Genomic DNA, 27,003 nt, shown 5'->3' with positions numbered 1-27,003 from the left:
AATTCTCCATCATTCAAATTTCAATGGCGACAGGAATGAAAGCATATTATATGCATCAGATCTCTACTTAGCTGCTTACTAGCTGTGTGACCCTGGGTGATTTACCTGACCTTTTGGGACCTTGGTTTCCTCATCTGTAAAATGGGAATAATCATATTTATCCTATGGGTTCTAGTGTAGAGTGCAGAATGTATAACAGTTAGGTATTGAATAAGTGGTATGTTTAATTAGTATTTATTCAAATTGAAAAAAGACTTAAGAAGGGGTTATTCTGTATATCTTGGAAAAATAAAATTTAAACAGATTTTTAAAAAATATTAATTTTGAAAAAAATTCTAAAATGTTTTATACCATTCCTTTTAGTTTTATTCAGAATATAATGAACATAATTTTAATTGAAAAATCATGATCATCAATATAAATAATAACTGTACAGTATGCTATATACTACTTGTATAGAATAATTCAGCAATGGCCACAGACTAGTTAAGGTACAGATGACTTTTTTTCCTATCCTTACTGAACTTAAATAATTTTCCTTTTTGCAGTCTTAGATCTGCTCTTTTAATTTTATGTCTTCTCCCTGGCTAACGGCTGTCATTTCTTGCTGTAGCTTGTAGGTTTGCCTGTAGCGCATTCTCTGATTTATATTATAATATATTGCAGAGTTCTAAGGGGTGAGTTTTCCTATGTATGTTTTAGTGAAGAATTTTGAGACATTTTTGTTATTTATTTGGCTAGTGGTTCTCAATTTGTGCCGGATAGCTTGCCTCTGAATACCCTCAATGTATTGGCTTGCAAATATACTATTTTACAAAAGCAGTAAATTATTTATTATATATAAAGATTTGGTTATTATATCAGCTAGGAAAAAGACACAGTAAATTCTCATTTATCCAAAATTTAAACACTTCTATAATTCAAACAACCAGAAGAAAGTGAACAAAATCACAAGTCAAGAAAACAAATTTAAGTTATGCTTGGTACCGTTTTTTTGTGTTTCTGAATTTATGGTATTCAAATCATCTGAAAAATTTTAATCTTCATTACGGAACACCTACTATGAGCCAGGCAATGTGTGATGTGGTAGAAATACCAAAGGAATAAATGATATTTTGTATCTATAATGATGTCAGCCTGGTGACGGCAGGATGTGGGGAGGGAGGAAGGGCAGAAACATAAACAAATAAGTAGAATAAAGTGTAGTATGAACTCTATAGATATACAAGTATGTTCATAATATAATTGAGGGCATAAAGGCAAGAGTGGTCTATTCTACACTGCGGGGCCCAAGGTAGGGGAACACAGATGTGGAGATAGGCTTCCAGAGGAAATGAGATGTGTCTTAAACAACGAGTTGCTGTTCTTGAATCAGATCAGTCTACAAATGGTATTTAGAAGTTGAAGTGGTAGCTCAAGCCATTGTTCAGATAGCAAAGGGAAATACAAATAATTGCTATGGCTGGAAGGTAGGGTGTGTATGTTGGGGATGGGGGCATATGGAAATGAGACCATGAGGTAGATCTGTCATGAAGGACCTTAAAAGCTGTCCCTGGAAGTTTGCATTTTATTCTGACGCAGGAGGAGCCATGGAAAGGCTTTAATCATGGAACTAATATGATGAGATTTGCATTTTCCAAAGATGCCTCTGATTGTAGTGTGGTAGATAGAATGAAGGAAAGCATGCGTAGAAGCAGAATGACAGATAGTTGAAGCTATGGCAATGGTTCAAGAAAGGATCTTGACTCTTGAACTCAGGAAGTGGGAATAATAGGATGGGGTGGATTTGAGAGGTGTTTAGGAGGTAGGAATCAACAGGATTTGATAAGGGATTAGATTTCAGAGAGTAAATGGGGATGGAATTTGTGAGGGAACCTCAGGGGAGTGAGAGTTAAGGACGACTCCCAGGTTCATGGCTGGAGTGACTGGGTGGTTAATGGTGCCCTTTATTGTGATGGGAAATAGAGTAGAACAAACTTTAGAGAACAGTGAATTCAATTTGGGACACGTTGAGGTTTAGATACTCATGGCCTAATTGGGTACCTAATGCAGTATGCATTAGTGTACCAACTGGATAAACAGGTGTATGTTATATTGTGAAAAAACAGTGTTAAATTACATAGCTAACCAATAGCAAGACTCATCCAGTTAATATTAGGAGTTAATTATATAGTGTAAAAATAGTGTTTGAAATAGGCGAGGGAAGAGAGGGTGAAGATGTCACCTAGAATAATTTCAGGCAATTTCCTGTTCAAATAGTTCAACTCCAGGTCCTTATGGCAGAAGATGGCCTTTGGAGGTATGACTGGCCACCTCCAGATGTGGTTCTAAACACCTTGCTGCTGCCATTTTTAACCCAGTAACTAACTACTCTCTGATTTTTTTCTTTTCAATTCTCCCTACCCACACTTCTCTTTTCTTAGTTCAGGTGAATCACTCCTTTCTTTGTGTTCCTGTAGCACTCTACCAAAATTTTCACATGGCGGTGTAATTCATCTGTACCACGTCTGACTAGATAAGGAGACTTCTGATGGTGAGGACGTAATTTTATTTATCTTGCACCCCAGTGCTGAAGCTTGGGCCTGTGCATGTGATTATGTATAGCATATATATTTTTATCATATATTATTAGGTTGGTGCAAAAGTAATTGTGGTTTTTGCAATAATTTTAACCTTTTAAACCACAATTGCTTTTGCATCAACCTAAGATTAATTATATAAACAAATATTTATATTTACAGATAGACCTTTGTATCCACTGGTTCCACATCCTCAGATTCAACTAGCTGAAGATGGAAAATGTTCACAAAAAAGAATGCCACGTTGTTGCTCACAGGTACTATGCAGTCTCATCTGTACTGAACGTGTGTGGACCTTTTTTCTTGTCGTATTTTCTAAATAATACAGTGTAACAACTATTTACATAGTGTTTCCATTGTACTATGTACCGTGTTTCCCCAAAAATAGGATGTAGCCGGACAATCAGCTCTAATGCGTCTTTTGGAGCAAAAATTAATATAAGACCCGGTCTTATTTTACTGTAATATAAGATCGGGTCTATAATATAATATAATGTAATGTAATGTAATGTAATGTAATATAATATAAATACTATAATTAATATAATATAAATAATATAATTAATATAATATAATATAATTAATATAATATAATATATAATGTAATACCAGGTCTTATATTAATTTTTGCTCCAAAAGAAGCATTAGAGCTGATTGTCCAGCTGGTCTTATTTTTCAGGGAAGCACAGTATTATAAGTAATCTGGAGATAATTTAAAGCATACAGGAGTGTGCCATTTTCTATAAGAGGTGTGAACATCTGCAGAGTTTGGTATCCATGAGGGCCCTAGAATCAATCCCCTGCAGATGCTGAGGGACGACTGTATACCTATGTAATATCAATATTTTTTTTAATGTATAAGTATCACTAAATATCAAATGAATATGTATGACTACGTCTCTTGGCCTGTTTGGGATACATATTTTCAATCCTGTATTTTGTGCACTACTATAAGCGAGTAGGGTAGTAGGTGTGTTAGAGGCGGTACCAGTTATCTATTGTTGAATAACAAACCACCAGAAACTTCATTACTTAACACAATAGCAGTTTATTTTTTCTCACTATCCTGTGAGTTGATTGGGCTATTCTGCTGGTTTCAACTGGTCTCATTCTTGTGGCTGCACTCAGCTTGGGGCTCAGTTGGGGTTGATGGTCTTAGAGGGTCTCACTCGCACCTCTGGAGTGTCATTTGGGATGCAGGAATGACTGGGATGACTGACTTCTTTCTCCATCTGACCTTTTATTCAGGACGTCTTCACAGCATGGTGGCTGCAGGGCTCCATGACAACAAGAACAAGACTTGCAAGGGTTCTTGAAGCCCAGGTTCAGACGCCTGTCCAGAGACATGTCCATTGCATTTAACTGGTCAAAGCCAGTGCCTTGGACAGCCCAGATGCAAAGGGAGGGAAAGACTCTACCTCCTGATGGGCAAGGGTAAAGTCTGGCTACAAAGAGCCCTGTGGGATGGATCATATTTGCAAACAAACATGGGCATTTCCAAGGGACTGATTCTGCTTATCATCATCAGCCTTTATTGAACAATATCTGGGGCCCACTCTAAATCTTTCAGGAGTTGTTTCTTGAAACACTGTAATTGCTTAGTGTGCATTAACTAATGACAAATTAAGAAAAGATTACTTCATGCTGAGGTCTGAAGACAGAGTTGAACTTGAAAATGGTAATTATGAAGAGAAAAAATAAAAAATTTTGAGGGAGGCAAAATAACAAAGAAAAAGAGAGAAAAGGCAAGGGTATATCTTGAAAACAATCAAGGATGTTTTAGTTGGCTGTAGAAAAGAGGACTCCATGTAGAATACGGGGTAATGCCTGTCCTGGAACCTCAGCATGATAGTGCTTTCTATCGATCGATCGATCTAATCTATCTACAGAGGGTGCCAAAAAAAGTATACACATTTTAAGAAAGAAAAAAACTGTATTAAAATTGTGATAATATATACCCATAACAAAAGATGAACACAAGTCACGTTTGACTTCTGCAATGATAAGAGGTATTCAAAGTGGTTACCATCAGCCTCCAGACACTTCTGATTATGGCGAACTACTGCTTAGACATAGATCACATCTCTTAAAATGTATATACTTTTTTTGGCACCCCCGGTATATATAGATATGTATGTAGATACATAGATATATAGATATAAGTAGGTGGACCTATGTAGAAAAAGCACTATGATGTAAGAATGATTTTAAAAGATATTCACGTTGGAAGTCTCCAGAAAGCTAACATCAGAAAGGGAGGATAAAGTAAAACCATCATAAAGGGATTAAAAAAAAAGATTAAGAATCCAAGTGATGTCACAAGGATGAACAAATAAATCAAAGCAGAAAGTAGATTTCCTAATTGAATCCTATCACAGGCAATTGAGTGTTTAAAAGAATAAGGAAAAAGGAGAAAGAATGGACACATCTGGCTATAACTGGTATAAACACTAGATAAAAAATGTGGGTCTCTTCTGCTGGTCTTGTTGTTTTAAACATTAAACATCTCCTCCAAAGCAAACGGAATTATTGAACAGGTGTCCAGCATACCCTGCAGCACGTCTCCTGGCTTATTGAGTTACAACACAAAAACCAGCACGTGGAGTTTGTGCTTTCTTCACATTTGTGTGTTTTCCACACACTCCTGCTGAATGCTTGTCAATAGTTTTTATTAAGAACAACCTTTTTAGCTTTGCAGAACTCAAAGGAAGGTGCCTTTCTTGGGAGAAATGACAAGTATCACCTCTCTTCCCATTATCAAGCCTCTGGCTCTTCGCTGAGGAGCCTCAGCTGGAGATGCCCTTTGTGATGCCAGACTTCCATTTGGGTGGTGGGTCCTCAAACACATATTCCCATAGCGCCAGGGAGGTCTGCCCAAGACCTCTTGTCTCAGCTGTCTTTACTTCAGCCAATGCCACACTTCGCATTTGAGGATAAGAGTTGGAAGATGAGAGAGGCCAGAGGCAGGCAAATTCCCTACATTTGCCTTTGTAAGTCTGTGGAGGCTTAATAGCTCTCTGTGTGGGCTGATAGCAGCCCATTTTCCCTTTTGTGACAGAGGAGGAGATTGGCTAAATACTCCTGTCATCTTGAAATTAGCTTTTAATTGAAGTACCAGTTGGAGCCAAAACTGCACCTTGGTCTGACGGTCATTGAGAGATCTATTAAGTCCTCCAGTTTATGTTGTTTCTATAGATTTATCATTTCCTACCATGTACAGTCTTAATGCCCCCATTAGGTATAGGGGCTGTCACTAATATCTTTATGCCCTATAGTGTCTGAAACAATGCCTTGCACATAATAAGTGCTCAATAAATATTTATTAAACGAGAACATGATTCAGGATAAACAAAGGCATATCCAGTTATGAATAGCAGGATGATTTTGTGATGGCTGGAGATCTAGTTTATATTCACCTTTTCAAACAAATTATCATTCAAATTATTTTTCATGTCTCTAACTTCAGTGATTCCAACCAATAATGACAAAGACATAATTTTACTTCACAGTGTCAATGCTTAGATTAATCTCTTACATTTTAAAGGAGACGTTCCAACTTGTTCTCAAATTCCCCTCATTCTAAAAGAAAAAAAATTGTCTTATATTCTTCCACACCTACTTTATAAATTGCATGACACATTTTATTTTTTTGTAAGATATTAATCATCCATATTCACCTTTGCTTTTGTATTTAAAAGTCAGGGGTCAGGAATTTCAAAGGAAACACTTGGTTACAATTCCAGAATAGTGAGAAAACACAATGGCAGAGACTAAAATCTATCATGGTATTTTGGCGTCCTGCCTTCCTTTAATTTTACAATGGGGGGAAAATCAAGGTGAGACTTGATTCCCTTTAGGAGTCCCTTTCCTGTGTGCTCTGTGTCTAGCCAGGAGAGAGACTGACAGAATGATAACACTCGATGCCAGGCTCCCTTGCCCACTCAAAGACCCTCCCTCAGGTATCAGTTGCTTGGCTGAGCTTTGAGGTCAACTAGACACCTCCCCTGAGACTTACCTGGCCTGAGGGATAGAGCGACCAGAAAACCCTCCCATGGAGGGCAGCTGTTATCTGAGCTAGGATCAAAGTCCCCCTCTGTACTCCAGAAAAACATCTTCCAAACTGGGTCTCTTTCTCCATGATTCGAATGAATGTTGAATGAGTCCCTGGGGACAGCAGTTGCTTTGCTCAGGAACAAGCTGTCAGAAATACTGTGTGATGACAGTTCACCTCCTGTTTAAGTCCTTTTTGTTTGAGTGTTTGAATTCACTGCCTCAGAGGCCCATCAGAAGTTAATCAGGAAATTAGGCAACAGGGAAATGTGGTGATTAATTTTTTCTGATACATTCTGTTTGTGCTTCAGGTTTTGTTTTTCCTGAAGTATGACATTGCTTCACCCTGGTCGTGTTTACAGTATCCATGAAAGGCATAGCTATAAGTATAAAATGCCATTGCTCAGACATTCAGTTTTATACATGAAAGCATTAAAAATAATAAGTAACTTTCAGATTGATCAGATTTGGGTTGCAAAGTGATAGTTTCTTTTGCCTTCTACTAAATCTTTTAGACCAGTCAATAATGGCAACTTTAAATGAGGTGGCGTGCATGGAAGTCTAGTAAGTTCTGACCATAATTTTTCATCAAGTGAATCAATGCAAACCATTAATTTAGCAATTCCAGATTTCCAGAGACTTAGCTATATTCAAAGTGATGCTTCAGTTTACTGCTCAGTAGATAAACTGGGGTGCAAACTGCAAGATCTGGGGCAATGTTGTATTCACCTTACTATCTCCTGCACAGTGTTTGGGACACAGCAGAGGTAACATAAATAATCTCTTGAGGTGAACTAGATTGAGCACGGCTTTGATGATCTTGTTAGAATTACAGAACTAACGAACTGAACTAGATAGAGGTAAAATTCTCAGGACAGATGTACCAAGGCCAAACAGAGAGAATATAGCATAAGGAAGTATACTTTTTAGATGATGCCTTTTGAATATTTCCATTCTTTTCCACATGAATATATTTTGCTGACATTGTAGTTATAGCCAGTTTTATTCTGTACATTTCAGGTTACCCAGTTTAAATTGATGTTTTTGGTAGCATTACCAGTGGGTAGGTGGGTGGGTCAGATATTTTAGTCATGGCACACACTATTGTACAGCCATCTGTTATATTGAATGGATTATTTTGTTTATCAAGTTTCTTTGAATAGCAATTTCAGTTTTGTATCTTATTTCCTCCTTTGATGAGGGTATTGCCAGCAGATGCAAGCTACATATTGGCTTGAGTTTCTTGCAGTTCCCTGGCTGGCTTTTTTTCCCCCCAGTATTTTTTTCTTCCCTTTAGCACTTTTCTTCTCAAGAAATGTGTCATTCTAAAGAAATTCAGCATTTTGAACACAATCTGCTAAAATTAACAGCTTTACTAATTCTTTTTTTAAGAAACCTTTTTTATCTTTCCAAGGTCATTACCAATAATACCACAATTTTCTTTCTTTTTTTCCCTTCTTTTCTCTTCATTTCTTGTCTCTCCCCCACATAAATAACTAGTTTTCTTTTTGTTTGGGTTTTTTTTTTATATATATATTTTTTATTATTACAAATGCTTTGAGAGAAGAGATTGTGTTTTTGTTCAGGGTGCTGTTGATCAGTAGTTCTATTTATTTGGATCACCAGAGCTCTCTCTGGATTGTCAGTGGATCTGACACAAAAGGGTGAGTAGTCATCACTTAATCTGAATAATCTGGAAATCAGACAAATCCAAGCAAGAATCATGGTAATCCTGAGGGAGGCATTGTAGGGAACCAAGCATCTACTGCCAGGACTACAGGTCTGGTGATGATGATGATGATGACGATGACAGCAGTGATGGTAGTTAACACTTAACCAGCACTTACAATGTGTCAAGTATCATTCAACATATGTAGCATCCCTCTCTCTCTCTCTCTCAATCATCTATCATCTATCCTCTTTCTAACTAGTTTGTCCTCTATCTAGTCACTCAAATCTTACAACAAACCTGTAAGGTATTCTGCCTGTTTCACATCTAAGGAACCTGAGGGACAATAACCCCAATTCAAGGTAAACAGCTAGTAAATGGCAATTAGGATTGAAAACTAGTCACGGTGGCTCCAAAGTTTTTACTTTTAACCATATGCTGTATAACCTATATTTACACAATGAAGGACAGAGACAGGGGTGCAAACATATTATTGCTTATGAAACCCCAGGCACGGTCACTCCCCTACCTGTAAGTTGCTCAGCCTAGTGAAGGATCGAAAGTGGAAACAGGTTAATTCAATCCAAAGAGGATGCAGAGGAAGGACACATGGGGATGGGGGCTGTTTGAGGAGCCATCTCTGGAGGTAGGGGCCAGGCCAGATGAAGATTGTGTCGCATTTAACGCAGAGGATTTCAGAAGGGAGGAAGAGCATTAGTGAGGCAGCAAGTCAGGAACCCACCGTGTGGTGTGAGCAGAGTCCCCTCACATCGTATCACTACAGTGCAAAGTGGGAATGTGGGCAGTGGCGGGAGGTGAATGTAGAGAAGTAGGCAGGGGGTTAGTGGCAGGTGTTTGGCGATAGGTTGTCTCCACAAGAGTGAAGACAAAGTGTTTGATAGAGCCTACCCTTGGCAGCATGGAAAACATGAAGTTCTCAATACCGGATTCTCCCTCTTATCCACTGCCGGAAGGCAGACCTGGCACGGGGGCTTCTGACTAGATGCCTCCTGCTCAAAGCCCCTCCCCCAACCCTGTCCTATCTCAGAGCTTGGTCCCCGATGCAGGGGTGTGCAGTGGGAAGGGAAGGCCAGGCTCTTCCTCTAAACTCCATAGCAGCAATTCGCTTCTGACGGCACCACCCTCCTTGTGGAATATGGCCTTGAGATTGCATGTAGGTCATCCTTCCAGCTTAATGACACTGCACCTCGAGTAGAGTTCATCTCTCCCCCTTTTTTTTTTTTTGTAGTTGAAAGAATCAGTGATTATGTTAGACAGACATACATATTTGGCAAAGTAGTTTGACTAAATTAGAAAATCAGCTGGAGTTAGCAATCTTGAGGAAGAAGCAAAAGGCTAAAGAATATGAATAGTTGGGAGAGGTTTAAAATAAAGTTAAATGTGAGGCACTGGCAAAAAGCAAGGTAGAGCAGTACAAAAAAAGCAGACTATTTGAGCTTTAATATAGTTTCCTAGTACCTTGTAGAGTTTAAAATACTGGGTGATTGTGGTTCTCAGAGATTTTTCTTACCTTTATTTATGACACTTAATATGTTGTTCTACTCTAATTAACATGCCTCTGTTGCTAGACTGTGAGATTCTCAAGTCTGATCTTATTCCCTTTCCATATCAACGACAATTCACATAGTGCTTGGCACAAAGTTATTACTTAATGAATGAGTGTTAAATTAAATAAAAAGAAAAACAATGGAAAGGTACTGAGAGGTGTGGGCCTCATTTGGGTTGGTTGGGAATTGTGTAGAGAGAAACACAGAGGCCTCAGGCCCAAAGAAGATTATGCAAAATAATCAAAATTATGTAAAAATAGATAAACAGTTAGATTTTATAGACACCAGTTGGGTATCGTTCTCTCTCGCTGTCTCTCTCTCTCTCTCTCTCTTTTTACATGAATGGACCTTATTTCTGTGGGCAGGTTTAGGCTCACAGAAAACTTAAGCAGAAAGTACCGAGAGTTCCTATATGCCCCCTCGCCCTTCTCTCCCCACACAGTTTGCACTACTGTTAACATCTCACCTGTGTGTGGTACATTTGTTACAATGTGTGAACTGATATTGAAACATTATTATAAACTAAATTGCATAGTTTAGATGGAGATTCACTCCTTGTGCTGTATAATTTCATGGGTTTGCCAAAAACATGTCATGTATCCACCATTACAGTATAGTTTCACTGCCCTAAAAGTCCCCTATGTTCCACCGGTTCACCCTTCCCTACCCCTCAAACCCTGGAAACCACTGATTTTTTTTTTACCTGTCCCTGTAGTTTTCTTTGTCCTGAATGTTACATAGTTGGAATCATTCAGGATGTAGTCATTTTAGATTGGCATCTTCCACTTAGCAATGTGCATGTAAGGTTCTCCCGTCTTCATTGCTTGACAGCTCACTTCTTTTTACTGCTGAATAATATTCTAATACCTACATAGAAACACCACAGTTTGTTGACCCAGCTACCTGTTAAAATAATTGCTTCCAAGTTTTGGCAATTATGAATAAAAGTGCTAGAAGCATCCACGTGCAGGTTCCTGTGTGAATCTAAGTTTTCAGCTCATTTGGGTAAATACCTAGGAGTGTGATTGCTTGATCAAATAAGACTAGGTTTAGTTTTGCAAGAGACTGCCACACTGTCCTCCAAAGTGGCTGTAACTGTTGCTTCACATCCTTGCCAGCATTTGATGCTGTCACTGTTTCAGATTTTTACCATTCTAATAGGTATGTGGTAGGATCTTGTTGTGTTTGAATTTGCAGTTCCCTCGTGGCATGTGATGCTGAGTACCTTTTCACATGTTTCCTTGCTGTCTGTATATCTGTGGTCATGTGCTTATTTAGGTCTTTTGCTGAATTTTAATGGGATTGTTTGTTTCTTATTGTTGAGTTTTAAGAGGTCTTTGTGTGTTTTGGATATAAATCCTTTATCAGTTATGCGTTTTGCAAATATTTTCTCCTAGTTTTTGGCTTGTATTTTCATGATCTTAACAGTGTCTTTTGCAGAGCAGAAGTTTTAAATTTTAATAAAATCCAACTTACCATTTGTTTTCATCGATTGTGCTTTTCGTATTGTACCTAAACTCATTGCCATAGCCACCTAGATGCTTTTCTTATGTTGTCTTCCAGAGATTTTACACTTTTGCGTTTTACATTTAGGTCTATGACTCATTTTAGGTTAATTTTTGTGAAAGGTGTAAGGTCAATGTCGAGATTCATTTTAAACTAATCTATTTGGTTACTCTTGTTGGTTTGTTTATTTTACTGTTCTTATAATATTGATTCTGTTTTTCTAGTACAAGCCTATTCCTTCCATATTTGTTTCTAAAATATGACATGATGTTCCACAGGGTAATATATTTTATTAGCCTCACCATTTAACTTCCCAAAGGTTCAGGCATGAAATGAGTCAATTTGAACAATTAATCTCTTTTTTTATCTGTGAAAAAGAGGGGTGGGGGAGTGTTAATCCGAAATATTGGAGAGAGAGTGAAATGGTTAAATACCAGAGCTATTAAGGGATGAGAGCTGTATTTACTGAGCACTTCCTATGTTTCAGAGACTCTACTAGGAATTGAAACATATCTCATTGAGCCCTTAGCGTGATCACTTGGAAGTTCTTATTTCTACTTTTTTGTCAATGAACAAGTGCAAACCTCAGAGAAGTTCTAAAAAGTGGAACTAGGATTTGAACCCAGATGCACCCAACATCAAAGTGTGTGCTCATTCCACTTGCCCACACCACCTTCCTCTCAGGGCCCCAGGGAGGGAGCCTAGAAAGACCTCATCTCGTTTCAAGCTAAAGCTTAGAAGGTTTGGGAGATTGTGTGAGATTTTTGTCAAAAGAAGGGAGAGGAAAAAGACAGAAAGGATTTTTATAATAGACCTCATGAATGCTTATTCCTTCACACACCCAAATGGCATTTATTGAGCACCCACTTGAATGAGTCTTGAGCAGACCCTGTGAACATTTAATGAGGAAAGTGGTTATGATCCAGGGCATGGGGCAGGGGGCAGTGGATTTGGGACCCTCTGTCTTCGTCCGCCTCCAGCAGAGTCTACGCATCATCCTGCAGAAGCAGTGCTGCTCCTTAGTCCTGAGTTGAAGAACACAAGACTGGAACACGCCTGAGCCTTGGCCACCACAGAAGCACACATCCAGTAGGTAGAGAAGATGAACATAGACCTCTATGCCCAGGGTAGGTGGCTCCAAGGAGCCCTGGGTTACCCTTTTAAAGGTGGCATTCAGAATGAATCTATTTTGGCACACGTCCCCTTTTAAAAAACGGCTTCGGCCTTTACCTCAAGACAGCCTTGTTGCTGCTTCCTTTACCTCCTCCACCTCCAGTAAACGGCCAGGTCCCAGCCCATCAGACTCTCTGTGGTCTCTTCCCGACCATTGGGTCCTGATGTCAGTTCCTCACTTGCACACCTGCCCCCATTCCCCTGGACCTCCTTTTGGTTAGGTTTTGTTTTATGCTTTCATAGCTGGTTACCACCTCTGGCCTGCCTAAATCTTTCCTCAGCCTCCTCTCCCCAACATAAATGCACAATTGAATTGGTCCTGAAAGACCGCTCCTTTCTACATGTTTGAGATTTATGCTCACTCAGCCCAGTCTTCCCTGGGCATATGACTGACCTGAAACCCTCTCCTTCTAAACAAGCCTTCGGCAGTCATAATAAAACCTGGATCTGAAGAAATGAATTTGAGAATCAGAGGAAAGAATTTAGAGGAGCAGAACTCCAGAGAATAATGATAATTCCTGAGCGCTGACTACTGCATGGGTGTAGGCTCGCAGGCTGTACCTGGTTATCTCCTTTAATCCTCAACAATCCTGTGCCGTGCTGTCTAGGGATTGAGTACAATGTCCCTCATGATGTTGGGATCTTGGGTAATTTAAAATCTGAAAGTGAATTGGGGAAACAAAAGGGGGGGAGGGGAGAAATGAAAGAGACTGACAGAGAAAGGGAATAAAGTCAAAGAATTGGAAAAATGAAGCTGGTTTTTTCTTTCAACAAAATGTAATTTAGATCTTGTTCTACAATAAGCCATAATGAGTAACAAAATCAAATTGATTGTAACAGGAAGTGTCTCCAGGTGTTCTTTTCTGTTTTTGTTTTTGTTTTCATTTTTTAACATAGTTGCTGAAAGGGAGGGAAAGACTCCTATTTAATTGGTTAGGATTAATTCTGTAGTGGAAAAGGGTTAAATACTTTTATATGTTCACATTTCAATGGTGGACATAAAAATTAAATACTGAGCTTCATCATTTTCTTGCTGAAATAATCATATAGAAAGTTAATGGTGTAAATGTGTTGAACATTGAAACTAACTTGTTTTCCTGACCCTCAAACACCAAATTACATCTGGAGGTATAATAAAAAGTCTGTGAACGGCTTTAAGGTTATGAAATTAGACAGATGTTTTAGTATATTTCTCACCTCTCATCACTTCCTTCATTTTATGAGACTTAAATTCTCTTTTTCTCCCAAGCTTGCCATTTTTTACTACCATATTGAACATATAACTGGTCCACCATTCCATTCAACTCCTCACATTATAAATGAAGAATTTGGTGTTATTACATTTTAATTGTTGCTCTTTGCATGTTGATCTGATTATATTGTTTTCTTCTTTTTTTTCCTAGGTCACTTAAAGTCTACCACAGTGGTTCTTTTGCCTTGTTTTGTCATAGATAAGGAGCTTTTCACATTGATTATTTCACCGGTGAAATTTGTGATAGCATACCTTACACCCTCTTTTGTTTTTAAGTCTATAACTCAATCCCCTGCTTTTTTGTTGCTCCCCCCGCCCCCTCTACTGCCACCTCAGTGTACTTTTCCTGAAACCCTCTGTCTGCAGGTTTATGCAGATAGATTGCAGTCTGAGCTTGGTGATTGAGATTGTATCAGTTCTTGGCCTAGTGTTGTACCATAACAGACATCTTTGGGTAGAAAGTAGAAGCAGTGGTGAGACAACATTAAAGACAGACTTGGCAGGGCCCACAACAATTTCAGAGAAATCTGATTCCTGTGGTGCTACCTTGGAAAGCTCCAAGTGATTTCTTTCACTGTTTGCTGAAATGGAATGTTTGCCATGAGAAGCTGGTTCCCACAGCTAGTGGATGCAATTGTTTCTCTTTTACAGAGTACATCCCTTCACCACATTTTAAACAACAGCTTGTTTTATTTTAATTTTTTATGTGAAACTCTTGCTATCAATTTTCAGAACGGTGCTTTGGGTGGCATTGCTGGGCAGGGAGCAATTTCCTCCCTGCCAGTTAGAAAATGTATAACTTATAAAAGTTAGATGATTTTTGGCTTGCATCTAGATAATAATGGCCCTCCTCATTTCTAGGATTATTAGGATCAATCTTAACTAGGAATACTAATTTTGTTTTACTCTCTTAAACAAGACAGCTATAGACAGAAACAAAAGTATAAATAGGTAGAGTTTGTTTTTGGCAACACTGAACTTTGGCCATATTATTCCTCCGCTTACTTGTTAGCTCACTGTGTTAATATTCTAGGGCCCCTGTAACAAAGTAACACAAACTGGGTGGCTTAAGCAACAGAAATTTACTGGATCACATTTATGGAGGCTAGAAGTCCAAAATCAAGGTGTCAGCAGGGTTGCTTTCTCCTGAGGGTTGTGAGGGAAGAATTTGTTCCAGGCCTCGCTCTTTGGCTTATAGATGATGCTCTCCTTATGTCTTCATATCATTCTCCCTCTGCGTGTGTCTTTATCCTTTTTCTAAGAACACCAGTTATATTGGATTAGGGTCCACCGTAATGACATCACCTTAACTATTACATCTGTAGTTACCCTATTTCCAGGTAAGGTGACATTCAGAGGTACTGGAATTAGGATGTCAACATGTGAATTGGAGGGGGGGTGTTACACAATTCACACATAGCAGTTTTCTTGTTTTTATTCTCTTTCTCATCACATCAAAACCACCAACACATTCAACAGAGGTGATAAATCATAGCTTCAGGTTTTACAACTCCTAAGTATACTTACATTCTCTTAAAGTCTTCAAAAAAAAAAAAAAATGATAGAAGAAGACATCAAGTGGTTAAATTGGGGGATATTTAGTTTGTAATTAATTGAATGAGAAATTAATTAATTAATTAATTTTGCAGGGAAGGGGTCAACTTTAAGGGCTAGGGGACATGGTACCTTCCAGGAGAATCTTACTATGTAGGTGCTTTATTTCACCCACGCACAGGACTGTCCATAATAGGAACCTTTGCTTAACTGTTTTAGGGAAGACTGTGGTGATTGGAAAGTACAAACAAAGCAGTATTTCTTAATATGTGGACCTTGGACCACTTGTCTCAGAATTGTCATTTAAATTCCTGGGCCCCACCCCAGGCCTAAGAAACTGAAATCTCTGAGAGTTGTTGTCTAGGACCTTTCTAGCAAGTAATGCAGTGAAGTTTGAGAGATGGTAATACAACAAAATAAGACAGATTATACAAAGGAAACTGTCTGGTTAAAGTATAGACATGGCATGTATGTGAGCAGGTCGATCCGTTTTCTCAGTCTTTCAAAAGCCCAGAGACTGGAGTTAGGGTTCACACTCAATAAGCGCTTGCTCATGACTCTTTGCTCAACCAGTGATGCAGGAAAGATTGTACAAAGCTTTGAAGACACATTATTTTCTCTCTCATACAGTCCTGTTTTTCAGTGAAGAATCTCTGAAGTTGGCTTTTTGCCAAAAGAGAGAAGACCTGGATCCTGAACAACGAATGGTTGGATCCAGCAACATTTGGGAGTGGAGATGGTCTTTTCCTAATGGACTCGGCCTTAAGAATCAGTACTTTCACAGAATCTATGACAGATGGCAATACAAATGAACATATATACCAGTGATGCCTTTTGAATTTAGTTTTCTTTTAAACACACACAGACAATATGTATTTGTTTAGTCGCTACATAATATTTCTTTATTTTTGCTCTGGGGTTAAAAAAGAAAAATCTGAAAACTCCAAGTATTAAGGGAAAAAAAAAAGAAGCAATTTAAGAAAGATTAAAAGCAATTGTTCTGTTACCCTTGGCAACAGAATCTAGATGCAGCCAATCAGCAAAGTTGATATATTGTTTTGACACACGTGCACATATTTCTAACATAAATAGCAACAGAGACCTAATAACAGTAGGTTTTAACGCTGGAAACTGATGTCATTTCAAATGTGTCAATCAAAAGAACCTATGAAAGTGTTTTTTTCTATCAAGCTGACATTAAGTATATGCTGTAATGGCTTCTTAAGTGACGGTAGACTTCTGTCAGGCCATATAGGAAATGCTCAATCTATAATTACACTCTTGCTTCTTGGAATGTGTCCTTTAGCATATCTCAAAAAAAAAAAAAAAACTATAATGAGAAAAAATTTGAGTTCTACAGTAAAATTCATCTGTGTACATTACCAAAAAGTGTGCTTATAAGAATAAACAAAATTAGACTAGAATTTGCTTGTTTATCCCTAAAATAGATGCATTTCTTTAGTTCCTATGTCTGTTGAATTTATGATCAACTTGTGCCAGTAAATTCTGCAATGTAAATTTTCTTACGTCTTTCAAAAATTAGCATTTGGATAGAACAATAGGAGAGAACAATAATATTAGGTTGCTCAGAGGAGAATAAATGGGATGGTTGGAGTTCCAGAACTGGTGACATTTACTGCCCAATATGAGAAGGGATAGTTGGTGGGTCAGAATTCGCCCTTGTCTAGATAGTATTAGTAGCAGTATTAGTTAAAAAAAAAAAAAAAAAGAAAAAGAAGGTACCATTTATAGAGTATTTATTTGAGACGTGTACTATGCCAAAATGCTTTGCAGACATTATCTCATGTACTTTTTACAATAACTATAGGAGGTAGGAATTACCATCTCATACAGATGAGGAAACCTGTGTTATTTAGCCCAGCTCCTGTCATATGGCCAATAAAGAAGTGGCAGAGCTGGGGTATGAACCCAGGGCTATCTCAATCCAAAGCTTCTGCCCTCACCCACAATTCATGTGGATTTGCTCAACTCCCCAGTGAGGCTGACATGTCAGGAACCTCAGGTTGCCCATTACACACTTAAGAACTGAGCATGATCCCTGCTTTGCTCCTCAACAGATGGTTAACCCTAGTGCACTTATGTAACTTTGGATCCTCCTTTTCCTGATGGGTACGGCGAGTCTGGTGTCTACCTCCCAGAGCAACGGTGGGAATCACTGAGACACTGTTTGATAAAGCTTGTGCTTGCTCAGGGCTCTCAATAAAAATGAGCTTCCTTTCCTTTCTTTCTTTCTAAATATCTATGCAAAGTACCAGATAGGGTAGTGCACATTGTAGATACTCTGTTAATTTTCTGAGTAAATAACAAAACAAACAAAAAAATAATGACCTTCAGAGTCCACATTGTTGAGATTTTTACTATCTAACTTGTCATCTTAATAAAGATACAATTGCAGGTTCAAGTTAAACCCTTGATTCCCAGCATAATCACTAGGGGAAATTTTAAAATGACTGAATCCTGGGCTTCAAGAGATTTTGATTCACTCAGTCCAGGGAAGCCACCAGGTACATATATACTTGCTTTTTTAAAAATTAAGGTGAAATGCACAAAACATAAAATTAACCATTTAAGTGAACAATTCAGTGCATTTAGTACATTCACAATGTTGTGTGACCAGCACCTCTATCTAGTTCCAAAACATTTCATCACCCCAAAAGGAAACCTCATTCCCGTTGAATAGATGCTTCCCATTCTCTTCCTCTCTCTAGCCCCTGGCAACCATCAATATATGTTTGGTTTCTATGGATTTACCAAATCTGGCTATTTTGCATAAATGGAATCAATACAATATGTGGTCTTTTGTGTCTGGCTACTTTTGCTTAGCATGAAGTCTTTGAGGTTCATTTATGCTGTATCATGTAGCAGTACTTCATTCCTTTTTATGGTTAAATAATATTCCATTGTATGGATATACCGTCATTTGTTTATCCATTCATCTGTTAATTTTCCACCTTTTGGATATCCATACATGAATTGTGCTTCTGTGAACATGCACGTGCATACACTTGTTTGAGTACCTGTCTTTAATTCTTTTGCATACGTATCTAAGAGTGGGATTGCTGAATCATTTGGTAATTCTATGCTTAATTTTTTGAGGAACCTGAAAACTTTTCCACAGCATTGAACCATTTTGCATCCTATCAGCAATGTACAAGGGTTTCAATTTCTCCATATCTTGTTATTTTCCTTAAAAAAAAGAAATGACAGATATCCTATGGGAGTGAAGTTGTATAGTGGTACTTCACTGTGGTTTTGGTGTGTATTTCCCTAATGACTAATGAGCCTCTATTCATGTGCTTATTGGCTGTTTATATATCTTTTTTATATCTTTTCTGGAAAGATGTATGTTCAAGTGTTTTGTAAGGCATATATATATATATATATATATATATATATATATATATATATATATATTTCAAGCGTTAAGTAGAATTTCTGACATGCTTTTATCTATATTTTTTAAATTAAAATTTATTGGGGTGACAATGGTTAGTAAAATTACATAGGTTTCAAGTGTACAATTCTGTAATACATCATCTATATATTACATTGTGTGTGTTACCACCCAGAGTCCGTTCTTCCATCACCATATATTTGACCCCATTTACCCTCATCTACCAGCCCCTTCCCCTCTTACCCTCTCCTCTGGTAACCACTAAACTATTGTTTGTGTCTACAAGTTTTTTTAAATACCTCCCCTTCCCTGAAGGTAATTCTAATGTGCAAAGGTTGAGGAAAATCATTAATATAAGGGAAAGTTAAGAACAAATAAGAAAGAGATGTTTGTTATGTATTGTTTTTATCATTTGAATGTGGGTAAAAAAGTTCTATGCATAATGCTGTCAACCAAATGATCTTTCAAAAACTCCTACTATTTCTGGAGAATTCAAACAAAAAGTATAAAATTATATAAATATCATCAGTATATGTTCCATGACTTCAAGATAGCATTAAAGGACAATCTTAAAGAGGTCTAATCTCACGTTTAATATTAAAAAGAAATCTTACGTGTATAGGATACCTGTTCCAGGGAGACCAAAAAGTTTAACTCTCTTGTTACATTTTATAATTGGGGTGCAGATTTTTTTTTTACTTTCAAGAAATTGTGACAATAATAGAAAAATAATTGGTCTGAATGCCATAGTTGGTGGTTGAATTTAAGAAGAAAAATACAGGTTACTTTTATTCCTGGCCACCTGTGTGTTTCCCTCCCTCCCTCTCACTGCTTACCTCCTCTCTTCTTTTCCCTTCTTTCTTCAGTAAACCATAATGTGTGGAAAATAATACAGAGGTTTATCTTATTTTTATGCTCTATTAAGATGCCCATGTGGTCATTATTGTTGGGTTATTTTAGTGTTGAATTTTTGGAAAGCCTGTCCTGAAATTTCCATGTCAGAGAAATCAAAAAGAAAGAAACCTGTCAAACAGGTAGCAGATGTCTAGATATCTATTGTTCATTTTCCAACATAGAAAAGTAGTACTTACAGTGTAGGGAATGACATTTTCCTGAATGAAGACTTTCATTAGAATGTCGACCTTAACTATCATTCCGTTTGCTGCCAGAAAGTGCTGCAGGTTGGGTTTTCCAGGAGGCCGACCCTGAATTACACCTGGGAAAAGAAAGGGCAGAGAGGCAAGAGTCGGCAAAGGGACCCATTAGACTGTACTGTAGGCCTGACAAGGTCTCTGTCAATCCAATGGGGAGCTCTGAAGCAGGGATTTGCCATTAGAAGAGCCCTACATTGGCCTGTGCCCCACTGGTCCAGGCCCTTGTGTCATTGCCTTGCTCAGGTGTTGGCCAAGGGACCCTGGAATAAAATGTGACCTTGGATCCAACACTGAAGCTGGTCCCAAAGGACCCTACAGCTAGAAGCAGTCAGCTCCCCACATTCCCCACAGCTGGGTACTGACCATTTTCTTAAAGTGAATTCTGATGGTGCGTCTTTATATTTACCACAGCAAGTTATCTGTTCACTTGTCATAGCTCACATGAGTAATTACAATTAAGTAAGAAAATGCATGTTAGCTAGTTCCTTACCTCTTCACTAGCAGATTTTTACTAAATGTGCTGAAAAACAACATAACCTCCACCACTATGTAATTTAGTCCATTATTTAATGCACATTTTTTGGACTTACTCTTTTCAGGGTTAATTCCAATACCAAACTACCGTTAGAATGCAATGTTGTCTAATAGATCTAGCAAGAAAAAGTTTAGCACATTACCTGGCCCATAGTAGGTGACCAGTAAAAGTTTGTTAAAATGAATGAATGAATGAATTCAATTACATAATGAATTCCAGAAAGACTCTTGTGAATGTTACTCCAATGCCATGGTGTAAAGAATGGTAGTAGAATTATTAGTACCAGGATGCCAGAACCAAGTCCAGTTTTGAGTTTCTTAAAAGTTTTAAACTATGTTTTGAGACCTTTGTTCTATTGCAAATATTTTGACCATGGCAAAAAACTCAAATTCAAAGTGCATTTTGTAGGAGAATTTAATTGTAAAACCCCTCTGTGTTTTAAGGAAAATTCAACCCATATGTTCTATTATTTAACTGACACTTAAGCATATGACAGTTATTTTGTAAGACCTTGTTGTGTCTTTGGTATTTTTCATCCATTTTTCCTTAGAAGTAGGAAGTCTTGGTTAAGGCAAGCCTGAAGAAACCAGCCTGAAAATCGGGGCTGAGAATGGAATGCACAATTCTGGGCATTCTGGTTGGGGCTTTCAAGGGAGCAAGATGATATATCTTTTCTCCAGCCTCCATGCTCTCTCCCATGGACTGTCAGTCTCTGTAGATTGTGTAGAAACTGCGAGGCTGTGGTGCCTCTTTCTTCACTCTGTTGAATGGGACAAACCCTGTGGCAGTCACAGTAGCTACCCATGGCCTGATGTTCTGTTGTAGGTGGAGGGGTCCTTCTCCAGAGCAGAGTGAGGCTGGGGTCCCTTGTCAGTCAGTGGCAGTGTGAAAATCTCAGGGAGCCCAAAGAACTGCCCTATTCCTAAGGAACTTGAAAGAAAAGTGAAATGCTGGTCCCTCGGTTAATGCTTTGTTAAGGAACCTCTTCTGAAGTGTAACCACGTCTTTCAGGGATATCCTGGGGCAGGAGGAAAGTCAGGGATGTGCCTTTCTAAAGATTACGGCTTCATTAAATATGTAGAAGGAGGGGGAGAGCGATGAAGTGTAATTTCCAGATCTTTCTAAAAAGATATCTGAACAGCACCACAGATCCTTACCTGGTCATGGTGAATTTTCTTCACTTGAGTAAAAGGGATTGGGACAGACACTATTATAAAAACTGTTCACTGTTGAACATAACATCAAAATGAGCACTGGGCTGGATATTGTTTTAAACTCACAGTTCTCCTATGAGTGCTGATGGCTTCCAAGCATTCAGCTAGACCAGATCTGTGACACGGGGGCTGCGGCTTATTCTCCCTCCTTAAGGAGATGGTGCTCCATTACTATTCTTCACTTGGATTTTGGTTTTGAACAACCCTTTTACTTGGCTTGAGGTACTGCCTGATGCCCCTTTTCTCTTCAGCTGACACAATTTTGTAATGAGCTGGAGTGGTGATGTAAGAGCAATGTAATTATGGGGAAACAACAAAGGGTTAGGACTGGAAATGGCCCAAACCACCCGATCACATGTCCTCTTGCATCCACATGACCAAAGCTGAGGCCTTGGGGCGGGGGGGGGACGGGGGGAGGGTGTCTGCTCAATGGTATGAAGAGTTGCTTACCTATGACAATTGCAAAGTTAAAACCATGAAAATAATTTGGGGATTCAGTGCAATGTAGCTTACCATGCATTTACAATTAAATGCTGATAAGATGGGTCATCACTTATATTGTTTATTTCTTCAATATTTTTCTACCAGACTTTCTATTTTCAAATTATCAAGGGAGGTATTGGTGAGGGAGGGATTACACAGGTAAATCCTTCTTCATACCCTGATGAGTTTTTTTTCTGCCGTTTAGGCAGGGAGCCAGGAATGATGTGGTTAGAAATAGAAATCCTCAGCTTCCATCCCACCAGCCAGGGGAGACGTACACTGAGGCTCTGTGTACATCAGAGCTTCACATTCAGTTCACTGTGGTGCCATTTGAAAAGCTGACGAGAGAGAGAGAGAGAGAGAGAGAGAGAGAGAGAGAGAGAGAGAGAGAGAGAGAAATATACATAGTGGAGTGAGCCCTGGGAGTAAGACCACTGTTCTTTCCTTCCCCTGCATTAGGCACTGCCTTCCATGATGATGAGAGGGAGAACATGTTAGAGAAAGAGGCAGAGCTGCAGAATTAAACAGTCACATTCTTTTCATCATTAATAGACATTCCATGGTTGCTCAGCCTTCTAGGAAGTAACTGGAAATACCAGCTGAACGTCTGGTTGGATGGCATTGAAAGCCTTTCTGACTTTTACTATAGTCGAGGTAACCTTCTAAAAACCAGTTGGAAATACATATGCCCAGGAAACACCAATGTCCTTCACATATTTTTTAGAATGAATAAACCTTCAGCCTGGGTTCCTGTTTATCACTATTTTTTAAAGCCCAAACCTGGGTCAGGAATAAATTCTCTTGTGTTTTATTCAACAGATATTTACATAGTTGGGGGTAAGCAGATCAAATTTATAACTTAATGAACCTTTACGTTGAGTACCTCAAGTGTTAAGTGAGCAGAATAAATGCAGAAAAGTTTAAGCCGGCTACATAAGCCATTGTGCTAATATTGTGATAACCAGGAAGGTGGGATGGGTGAGAGGCCACCATCAGAAAAGTGGGGCTCCGCATCTCTACCCCAGAATTGTGGGGATCCTGGAATATGCACAAGCCCCAAGTATTGTCTGCATTGTGAATAATAAAAGAATGACTACTATTTGGGGAGATACTTTCTTTAGTGTTAAAAAAGACTTGCATATTGGAAACACTGGAAATCACTGGTGCTTTTTCCAGCACCTATTTACTTAATCATAATCACTAGTGCCAGTGGGCCAACTGAAATGGACCACAGTGGGCTCTAGAGGTACCGTCAACAGACCACCATTTTTAAAGTGTCTCCCTAGTTATTGGTGACATTATTCCTACATATGTTTTGTCAAAACGTCCTTTGTATTGGCCTTACAACAAATGTATTTGACATCTTAAACATTTGTATCGCATGTTAAATCTTTTTCAACTTAATAAATAACTGAGATAAATAATCAAAAGTCAAGTTCTGATTGCCAGAGAAGACAACAAAGATTAAAATCTTTAAAAGATTCTTTTGTTTGTTGCACAAAAAGCCTGGTAACTTGTTAAAATTAGACCTTAACCTATGGTTTCATCCATGGCTATTCTTTTGGAAAGCACATTTCTTTCTTGAAAAGTTGTCCTGCAATATGTTATTGGAGTGTGTGTGTGTGTGTGTGTGTGTGTGTGTATTATTGTGTCATTGTATAAAAGTCATCCTAAATGTGTCATCTTATGTCAATGTATAATATTATATCATATTGTTTCTTTTAATTTGTTTGTAAAGAAAAGAGATAGGGTAAGTTCCGCAGGTTGTTTTTGAATTCTAGCCTTAATAGTTCTGGTTAATAGTTTCCTGATTAAGAGTTTCCTTTGTCCCGTGGAATCATGTGCTCTTTCCATTCTGTGTGCCCTGCCTCTTGCATTTCCTACCCAGGACATTTTTTCCCCCTTTCCCTTGCATTTTAGGAAGCTCAAGCCTCACTAAACCCTGTGGCTTTTCCGGATTAATCTTATGAGGCCCTCATTGCTCTTAGGTTTACTCCAATTTCTATAAACATGCTCATGTAAATGTTTTCTTTTAGTTTCGGGTGTGTTGGTTTTCATCTTCCAGTAGAGTAGAACTCAAACAACAGTGAAGCATTTAATGGCGACAAACTTAACCAAAAATATATGGACATTATTCCTGACAACCCTGGAATGTAGGCTCTATGACGTCAAAGATCTTTGTTTTGCTCACTGATTCTCCAGAGTTCCTGGAACATAGTAGGTGCTCAATAAATATTGGTTGAATAAATGACTAGCCAGGAGTCTGACCATGTTGTCAATTGTAATTGTTCTCAGAGCTAATCCTCCAGCAGAATTTCTCTGGGACTGTAAGAATCACGTGTAACCTCTTGACCCTTCATTTCCCCATTTGTGAAATAGTGATTATGATCAAGTAAGCAGAAATTATTTGCTCTTTGTCCGAAACGTTAATGACAAAAATCCTCCAAGCTAATGCTCTAAGCGCAGTATTCCCCTTTCTAAAATCAAAATCCTTCTGGGACAGAGAGTAGCTACTTTTGTTTTTGATCAGCGTTAAGATGAGCAGCAGCCACCAGTACGGCTGTGCATTTTAAGTCACAGTTTTGAAATGAAATCACTGTCTGGCATTACCAGCCCTTTATTGTCAGAACAACTATTGAATGCAGTTGTTTTTTATCTGGTGCTTTTGAAAGGAGGACAAGCAAAGATTAATCCTTAGGGTGAAAAGAAATTGCAAAATTATAGCCTGTAAAATACATATTTTTTCCATTAAGAGATGCAGGGGCCTTGAGAGTTGGGAGATGGTTTTTGCTTAGTATATGCTTCCTTTGGAAATATTTGGGTCAGAAATGGGTATGAATTCACACCTGTAAAATCCCTTCTTCCTTCAATCCCCATAACTAATTTCTCAACTTATAATTGTGCTTGAATTAACTGAAATAAACCACAAGGCAACTGCTTGTCAGGGGTTGCTATATCCATCAGAGGAAGAAAGTATTAAATTAGCCAGGTGACAAGAAAGAATGGGAGCTATACACTGCAGACCTGGTTGCCTGAAATCTACAAAACGTGTCAGTTATTGAGGGGATTCTCAGCAAAGACAAGAGAGGGGCAAAGGGGGAAGTATTCAGGTTGCATTTCTGGGCGGAGTCCCTTCTACCCTAAACCCAACACTCTGAGAACTGAAACTTGGCCCCTTTGCAAGATTAGGCTTCCCCCAATTAGCTGTCTTTGGTGACAGCAAAAATACCTGCCTGTCCCCTTAAGCAAGACTCTCCACCTGAGTGAGAAACCAGAAGCATGGCCCAAGCCCAGAACAGGTGTTTAACGGGGAAGCTGAAAGGCAGCAGGCTTCCACATGCAGAACCTTTGAGAACATTGCTGTAGGGATTTGGCTGCATGATAAGCTTTTATTACTGTAAGCAAAATTAAAGGCAGATTTTATACTGCTGGCACAGGAGCTAATGGGCATATTTGCTGGTCCTCTTGGAAATCCTAAGTTTTGTACATTTTTAGAAAGCTGGCATCTTTTATTACCATCAAAACCTGTGGTGAGAAATGATGTTTAAGTTTCAGTTTATCAAAATGTTTCCAAATGTATTGCTGTTATTTTTGCTGTTTTTGAAAAACGTGTTTAAGTATAAACTCTGTTAGTGTTGTTCTAAATAATACGTGAAATGTTGGAGGCAACCTCTCCTTTATGGTCTTATTTTATTCACAAAGTGCCTCTATGAAGTAAGTAGGGCGAGGATCTTATGATCATTTATTTTATAGAGGAGAAAGTTGAGGCAATAGAGAAAAATGATTTCACGTTTCTTTTGCTGAAAGATTTGTTCCTAGAAAATAAATATCATGCCTTTTAAAAAGCTTAATTTGTCGAAAGACAAATTAGAAAGCCACAAGAAGGAAGTAAGTTTTCTCTCCTCCAATCTAAGTAGGATCTTTACAGTATTGGTCCTCACAGCCCCCTGTGGTTTTCCTCTATCACCGTAGTACAAGTTCAGCCTACATATATATTGGTGTGATTTGTTTAGTTCCTTCAGAACGTCAGCTCCATGAAGGCAAACGCGATGTGTTTTTATTGTATACCCAGTACCCAGCATCCCCGACTTGGCAGTTGGTGCTCGAAAAATTTCTCTTCAAGGAATCAAAGCTGAATGAGTAAAAGTGTGCAATGTGTTTATGTTTGAAAGTATCAAAAAGCAAGAATATGGAGAAGAATGGAGAAGCTGGGGGTGAATTAATCCAGTTGGAAAAGAAATAAAACCTCCCCCATTTGCTTCAGACAATTATAGTTGTATGAACAGATATTATTATACCTACTTTTCAGTTTTCTTTTGTGCTTTGCCCCTCTCTCAGAAACAAGGACAAAGCGCAGGGAGCATGTGTAGGCAACTGAGGTGGCTCTGAAGGAACCCTAAGCAGGAGGCTTAAAGCTAGCTGTCTTGCGAGTGAGTTAAAGCCTGGGGTCTTTGTGCAAAGGCTTGGAATGGCCTCAGAAGTCCCAACGTTGAGGACTGACTTAGAGTGAAGAGATTCAGGGTGAATTTAAGGAAGCACCCTACTATTGTACTCAAGTGTAAAGAGAACCCTTGGTGGACTTTAAAGAGTCACTAATAAGAGTTCAATGCAGAATGTGTTTAGCAGAGGGACACTAGTAGGAGAGTGCAGGTTAAGTGTTTCTTCAGCTGGCCCCAGGATTGGCCTTGGTGAAGTCACTAAGCTACTTCAGGCCATCATTTCTGAGCTTGATTTGGAAGGAAGATCTTTTCCAGCTCTAAAAATCTATGGTGGTGTTATTCCTCCAAGCCTTGCTTTGTGTGTGTGTCCTTTCTAGAAATAGAGTTCCTAATGTTTTCATTTAACTGTTTT

The 27,003-nt window shown here is 38.5% G+C and overlaps 1 long non-coding RNA gene across 2 annotated transcripts in view; it reads left to right on the top strand.

The window, feature by feature from the left end:
- LOC109450251 (uncharacterized) overlaps positions 1 to 27,003 on the top strand; it is a 302,164-nt gene that overhangs the window by 215,064 nt on the left and 60,097 nt on the right. Inside the window, exon 1 of one of the 2 annotated variants that reach the window (XR_012497621.1) lies at positions 2,740 to 2,836. The exons of the other annotated variant lie outside the window; for it this stretch is intronic. This is a non-coding gene — a long non-coding RNA (uncharacterized LOC109450251). Of the gene's footprint in view, positions 1 to 2,739; positions 2,837 to 27,003 lie in introns of those variants that run through there. 2 annotated transcript variants of the gene reach the window in all.

This window comes from Rhinolophus sinicus, linkage group LG01 (assembly GCF_036562045.2).
Source record: "Rhinolophus sinicus isolate RSC01 linkage group LG01, ASM3656204v1, whole genome shotgun sequence".
NCBI classification, from domain to species: domain Eukaryota; kingdom Metazoa; phylum Chordata; class Mammalia; order Chiroptera; family Rhinolophidae; genus Rhinolophus; species Rhinolophus sinicus.
The sequence above is the reverse complement of the archived record's forward strand: the minus strand, read 5'-3'. Positions and strand labels throughout refer to the sequence as shown.